This window comes from Marmota marmota, unplaced genomic scaffold (assembly GCF_001458135.2).
Source record: "Marmota marmota marmota unplaced genomic scaffold, marMar, whole genome shotgun sequence".
NCBI classification, from domain to species: domain Eukaryota; kingdom Metazoa; phylum Chordata; class Mammalia; order Rodentia; family Sciuridae; genus Marmota; species Marmota marmota.
In genome coordinates this window covers 34,772,028-34,778,705 of record NW_025999977.1, presented here as the reverse complement: position 1 = coordinate 34,778,705, position 6,678 = coordinate 34,772,028, and positions in this window count along the sequence as shown.

The window sequence follows — 6,678 nt, the reverse complement described above, 5'->3', positions numbered from 1 at the left end:
CTCCCCTCCCCTCCCCTCCTCTCTCTCTACCCCCTCAGGGTTATACAGTGGAGGGGGTAGAGAGAGAGGAGGGGAGGGGAGGGTAGAGGTGGGGAGGGGGGAGGGGGGAGGATGGGAAAGGCAGCGGAGCACAACAGACACTAGTATGGCAATATGTAAATCAATGGATGTGTAACTGATGTGATTCTGCAATCTGTGTATGGGGTGAAGGTGGGAGTTCATAACCCACTTGAATCAAAGTGTGGAATACGATATGTCAAGAAATTTGTAATGTTTTGAACAACCCACAATAAAAAATTAAAAATAAAAAAAAATAAATAAATTTTTAAGTGTGGCATAACACTCTAAAAAAAAAAAAAGAAGAATTGAGACAGAAACTTGATTTTTCAAAAACATCTATCATTCTTGTTTTTTCTGTATCCAAAATGACTTCGAAGGTGGGTTTTTGTGGCACAAGCGGTAGAGGCTGTATTCCCAAGAAGGGGCTTAGCATGCTAAACAATATGCAGAGTCTATTATAATCTGCTTGTCTAGGTAGTACATTAGTAATTAAGTATTCCACAGATATGCATATGGAGCATATGGACATTTGTCAGACTAGGAGTCTTCAAGCCATTCTGTCCATCTGCACATTTTTTTAAAATATTTTTTTTAGTTGTTGGTAGACCTTTATTTATTCATACATGGTGCTGAGAATCAAACCCAGTGCCTCACACATGCCAGGCAAGTGCACTACCGCTGAGTCTCAGCCTCAGTCCCCACCTGCACATTTTTGAATTTATAATATCTCAACATAAATTTAAATAATTTTATTTCTATAAGTTGAAATGAGCATTAACTGTGATTAGAATACATATTTCATAACATGGTCTAACAACATAAAGATTTTAACTGATTTCTTGCATTAAGACCTCTTTTGAGTGTAAAAGAAATTGTTTAGCAGTTTGTGTGTAAGTTTTATCCAGTATCTTGACAGATTTGTTTTTCATTAAACATTCTAGTTATGTTTAAAACAACCCGCATACCTAAACACCCTGTTTTGATTACTTTGGACTCAGAATATCCCTAGACAGGCCAAAGGAAATAGGTATAAAAGGATTTAAAAGGCTAGAATGCTTTGAAGAATGCTTTTAGAGGCTACCCTAAAACCAATTATTTTGATTTTGATTGTTTCCTTGGTACTTGGATGGTTTTATACTTTGAGGCACAATTCATAAGAGGAAGATGTGGGATACATCTGGGCCTTTTGTAAAAGGGGAAAAGTTGTTTTCTGCAAGTTTTGGGAGAGGGTACTGGTGGAACACAAGGATCTGGAAACTGATTCCATTGCTTTAGGTAATCCATACAAGCCGCATGTCCCTTGCTATGGCTTTTCATAAGCAGCAAAGCTAAATTATTGGTATAATTCTACCTTCTTCCTGTACTTTTTTCAAGTGCTGGGGATGGAACCCAGGGCCTTGAATGTGCTAACAAGTACTGTCCCAAGTGATTTATATCCTTAGCCCTATTCTATTTCAGATAACAAACAAATAAGCCAACAAAAAACAAAAAAGGTGCCCAGCTAGAGGGAATGTTCTAAAGAGATAAAAAAAATTCTGTAACATGGGTCAATAAGCAATAAATCCCTCAATCTTCAACTTACTCCCTTTGTTCTTGACAATGCAGTTACAAAACTACTGATTCTACAAGTTGCAAATTCAATACTATGGGAAAAGATTTTAAAACAACTAGAAAAAGCATAAGAATGCATAACATATTGCCCACCATAAATTCTGTATGTGGACCTTGGAAATACTTTGGGCTGTTTTGAAGTTGTAAGAAGGGGAACTGAGTGCGCTGTGTGTTGGAATATTTGTTCCAAACTTGAACCAGGAGAGGTAATGAGGTAATCTCCCTAAGATTCTGTCTAGGGAATTCCTGAGTACTGATACCTCTGTACTGATGATAATGGCTCAGCAGTGAGTGCATATTCTGCTGTATACTGTGGTGGGAATGTTAACATCAATTATCACACTTAATTCTCAAAGAGCCTCTAAGAATTTTACAGATTGGAAGATTAAGGTTTAGCGAGGTTAAATAGCATGCTGAAGGTCACATAGCTAGTGCACCAGAGTTCTGGATTCAGATCAATTGCCTGAATGCATTAATTGAAGGGCTAGACAAATACTTGATGCATATATGCACTGTTCTCAAATTTTACTAAGGGTTTACATTTCATTGCCCTAGTTTGTTACAGAGTAAGTGCCAATAGAGAAAACATGCATTCTATTACTCTTCCTTCCATAGTAAGTACTTAAAAAACTCAGTAACCAGTAAATTATCAGAGAGAGGCACCAAAAACTTTGAACTATCATATTTCACCATCCTGTAAAACAAATTATAAGGTAGCCCTCACTCATCCTTTTAGGTTGAAATTTTACCTTCTGCTTGCTTCACTAAACTTTTTTTTCCACTAATTTCTGATAATCAAGAATCAGAATGAAGCAAGAGTCTCTGCAGTATATAGTTTTTTTTTTTTTTATCAGTCGTCTTCCATATACCACATGAACTGGTTTCTAGTAAGAAACAATTGTGAAGCAGAAAAACATGAGACATTAGAGATGATGTTGGCTAAGGGCTCCATAAGTGTCAGAAACTATGTATAACAGAATAAACCTATCATGTTCTGAGTAGTACCTTTCATACATTTCTCAAAGAAAATCTGACTGACTTCAACATTTTTGTAAATGCCCCATAAAGAATAGATGGAGACCATAATTTTGAATGAAATGAGTCGGACTCAGAGAAGTGTCATAGGGAGACTCATATATGGAAGATAGAGGAAGGGAAAAAGGGTCAAGGGAAGGACACCATGAGAACAGAAGGGAGATCTTAGGGAAGAGGAAAGAAATCCACACGAGGGAGAAGGGATGGAGTGGAGGTACTGGGAAATGAAATTATTTTTAAGTATATACAAATATGCCACAATGAAACCCCTACTATTCTATATTTTTAATATGAACCAACAAAATTTAAAAAAAAGACAGTGAGTGCTAAGCACATTTCCTTTGAATTTCCTAAAAATTCTGCAATAAATACTTTTGGGTTCTTCGAGATCTTCAATTACATTTCCTTGAAAATTCCCCAGGTGTTCCGTGATCTTTCCGAGTATATCACTTCATTCCATTAAATTTTACGCTGTTATTTTACTGTCTTTCCCTTTTCGGTGACGCTCTGGATCTATTCTCAGTTTACTCTCTCCTTTCTCATTCTTTCCCTAGCCTCCTGTCCTGTCTTTATTCTGAAACTGCTTGTGAAAAGGTCACAGGCTGTAATGGCTACCTTTCAGCTCTAGCTTGTTGAATCTCTGGGTAGCACCTGGAATTGTTCCTTACTGAACTCTGGAGTGTGACGGCATTCGGTTTCAATCTGACTCCCCTGCTTAAAAGCTATATGGATGTGGGCTAGTCTACTCAACCATCCTGGCTGTGCCCTCTTTACATGTGAAATGGATGTTAAGAGTAGTGTTCATGCTGCTCTTGTTAAAAAGAAAAGCTTTTAACAGTTTACTTGAACAAGGCTTCTAGAACCAGGCGCCCTCCCGGCTTCACAATTTCCAGGTACATCTACAGCCAGATAAATGGCAAAAAGAAACAACTCCATTGGCTGTAGAGGACACTTGCCTGTGACTTGATGACAAGGGTATACTTTTAGGTTGCAATTTGTTTATACATCAGCCAGGGTGTGTTCCTTATGTTGAGGGGGCTGCTTTGGGCCAAACTTTATCACCCAAGTACAAAGACTGGTTTAGGCCAAACTTAACACTTTTAATAAATAACTACTTTTACTATTAAACCAAGCCTCCCATAGTTTTCCTCTTACTCTGTACCTTAAATGACTGTTTCCCAAGACTCCATCCTTGATCCTCTGCTTTTCCCCACACCTGGGTGATTAAATAAGGAATCATGGTTTTGCTTAAATGTTCCAAGGCAAAAATCCTTGGATTCCTGTTTGGGTAAGTCCCAAACCTCTATGTCTAGGCATTTTATGGTAATTTCAAACTGAAAATACCACCCCCATCCCTTTCTCCCGTTTCCTAATTCTGATTAAAATTAATGGCGTTCTCCATTCAATTACAAAACAATAAAAAACAGGTGTCATATTAAATTTCTTGTTCTCACTTAACAAATTGCAAAATTTCTTTTTTTTAAAAAGAGAGAGAGAGAGAGGGAGAGAATTTTTAATATTTATTGTTTAGTTTTCGGCGGACACAACATCTTTGTATGTGGTGCTGAGGATCGAACCCGGGCCGCACACATGCCAGGTGAGCGCGCTACCGCTTGAGCCACATCCCCAGCCCCCAAATTGCAAAATTTCCACTCCAGCTTGACAAATCTGCCTTTTCCCCATCTCTATTACTTCCTTAGTTAAGCTTCATTATTTATTATCCCAATTTTGGGCCTCCTCTCCATGAATTTATTCTGCATTTTAGCCTATAATTTATATGGGCTCCAAATCTGAACATCCCATCCTTTTTGTTGTTGTTGGTGTGTATGCTACTGTACAAAAAATAAATCCAAGTACTAAGGAAGGCACATAGAGCCCTCTATTAATGGACCCAACTTTTGTCAATTTCATCCCCAAATGAGTGGTCTTAAACACTATGGTATTCTGTACCCTGGCCTTTCAGTGTTCATTATGCTGCAATTATCTGTTTCTGGCTCTGTCATTAGACATTTCATAGGGCAGGGACTTTCTAACTTATCTTTGTACCTCAGCCTAACACAGTGCTGAATTACGGCAGGCACTTAATATTGGTTTTTTATTTTTAAAACCTTTTGCAGTGCTGGAGATGGAACTCAGAGCCTTATGCACACTAAACAGGTGCTTTACTATTTAATGACATCCTCAACTCAGCACTCACTTAACTGAACTGTAGGCCTTTTTTTCTTCTTGAAGAAATTATGTCAATTTAACAAACACTGATCATTTAAAGATTTTCCTTATCCAAGATTTCTCCCCAAATTCCTAGAAAACATGTTATTTTTTTCCTCTGATTTTTCCCACCACCATTTACATTTGGTGGGCAGTCAGTGATTTATCATGGGAGTTCTCACACCATCGGTTATGTTTAAAAATCAACGTCTTTACCAAGAACAAAATGTGCAGATGATTGAAAAGTATGCAAGGTGGAAAAGAAGTTCTAACCCTGACATGCATACCTGTTTCAATCAGTGATTTGCATTCTAGGTACACATGAATGTATACAAATGTACAAATGCAGCAACGAACAACAGAAAGAACAGTTCTAGTTACAATCATGCAAGTGAGCAATGAAAGAAATAAAAGCAGGGAAACAGAAGTCTCATCCATCACTGTATACCCAATGATGGATGTATTTTTCTGATTAGGTAAAGTCAATGGCCCCCTGTTCAAAACAAAACAAAAAATAATGAATCACATACCATAACTATCATCCAAATTACTTAAGAAGAGATGATTAATAAAACCTATTTCTAAAAAGGATGTAATACAAGTAGACAAAGTATCCAGAAATATAGAATGGGTACTACCTAAAACAATTTCAAGTATAAGAATACAGGAGATTTGGACACTGGTAATCAGTTAAGTGTACACAGAAATGATTGCAAGTGCTTTTCTTCAGCAAGAATTTATTTAATTCTATTCCGTGTATGGCACAGTTGGATACTAGGTTAGTTTGGATCTAGAACAAGAAATGAAAATGATAAGTCAAACAACTGTAAAAATTCTCAAGAAAATACCGACATTCTGTTCTGGTTTCAAGTAGCAGGAGGAAACAAAAGCATTAACAAAAAGTATTGTTTAAGAGATATTTTAAGATATTTGTGTGAAATATTCCCTCCTAAAATTTTCCTTAATTCTCCAAGAAATTCCCATATGCCCCACTCTAATAAATCACTATTTACTAGAAGTTTAAGAATGTAAGATTAAAGATATCTTCCATACAAAACCTAAGAACTGTACCATAATCAGTCTAATTGGTGGTATACAATATCCCGTTTCTAGAGAAGTTAAATCTATGGTGAAAAGGAGAAACTCAATTCTTGTATGATTTTTAAGGTAGAGACAAATGTCTAGTTTGAAGTAGAAAATGAGGATTTAAATATCAGAGCCAACATGGAGAAATCTATCATTTGTTTTTATACATGCTCATGTTTGAAAAAGCAATCTAGTAATTATTACATTTGTCAAAAGAATGAGTACAATGTGTATATTGTGGAGTCAGGCTATAAAACTGATTAAAGCAAATGCAAACCTACATGTGAACAGATTCTAAAATATAATTTCAAGATATGAAACCAGTCAATTTTATTTCTAATAGGAAATTCCTGTATGTACAAAACATTTATTTAACATCAGGAGACCAACTCTTACAATGTTTAAAACAGAACTTAGAACTTTAATGATGAAACATTTTGAACATTTTAGAATGGCATCTGTTAGCTGAAAAACAGGCAGGTGAAATTAACAAAAGGATCAATGAGGTCTTTCAAAGATGGTTTTAATTATTAGACGTTCTTAGCAGTTAAGTAGAACATTTTCAATGGTAAGACATGATTTTTCTAAAAGTTGGTTTTTCATTTAATAAATGTATTTTCAATCCACTTCCTTTTAAGACCCCCGCCCCCATTTTTAAGGAAGAATGGAGAAACAAAA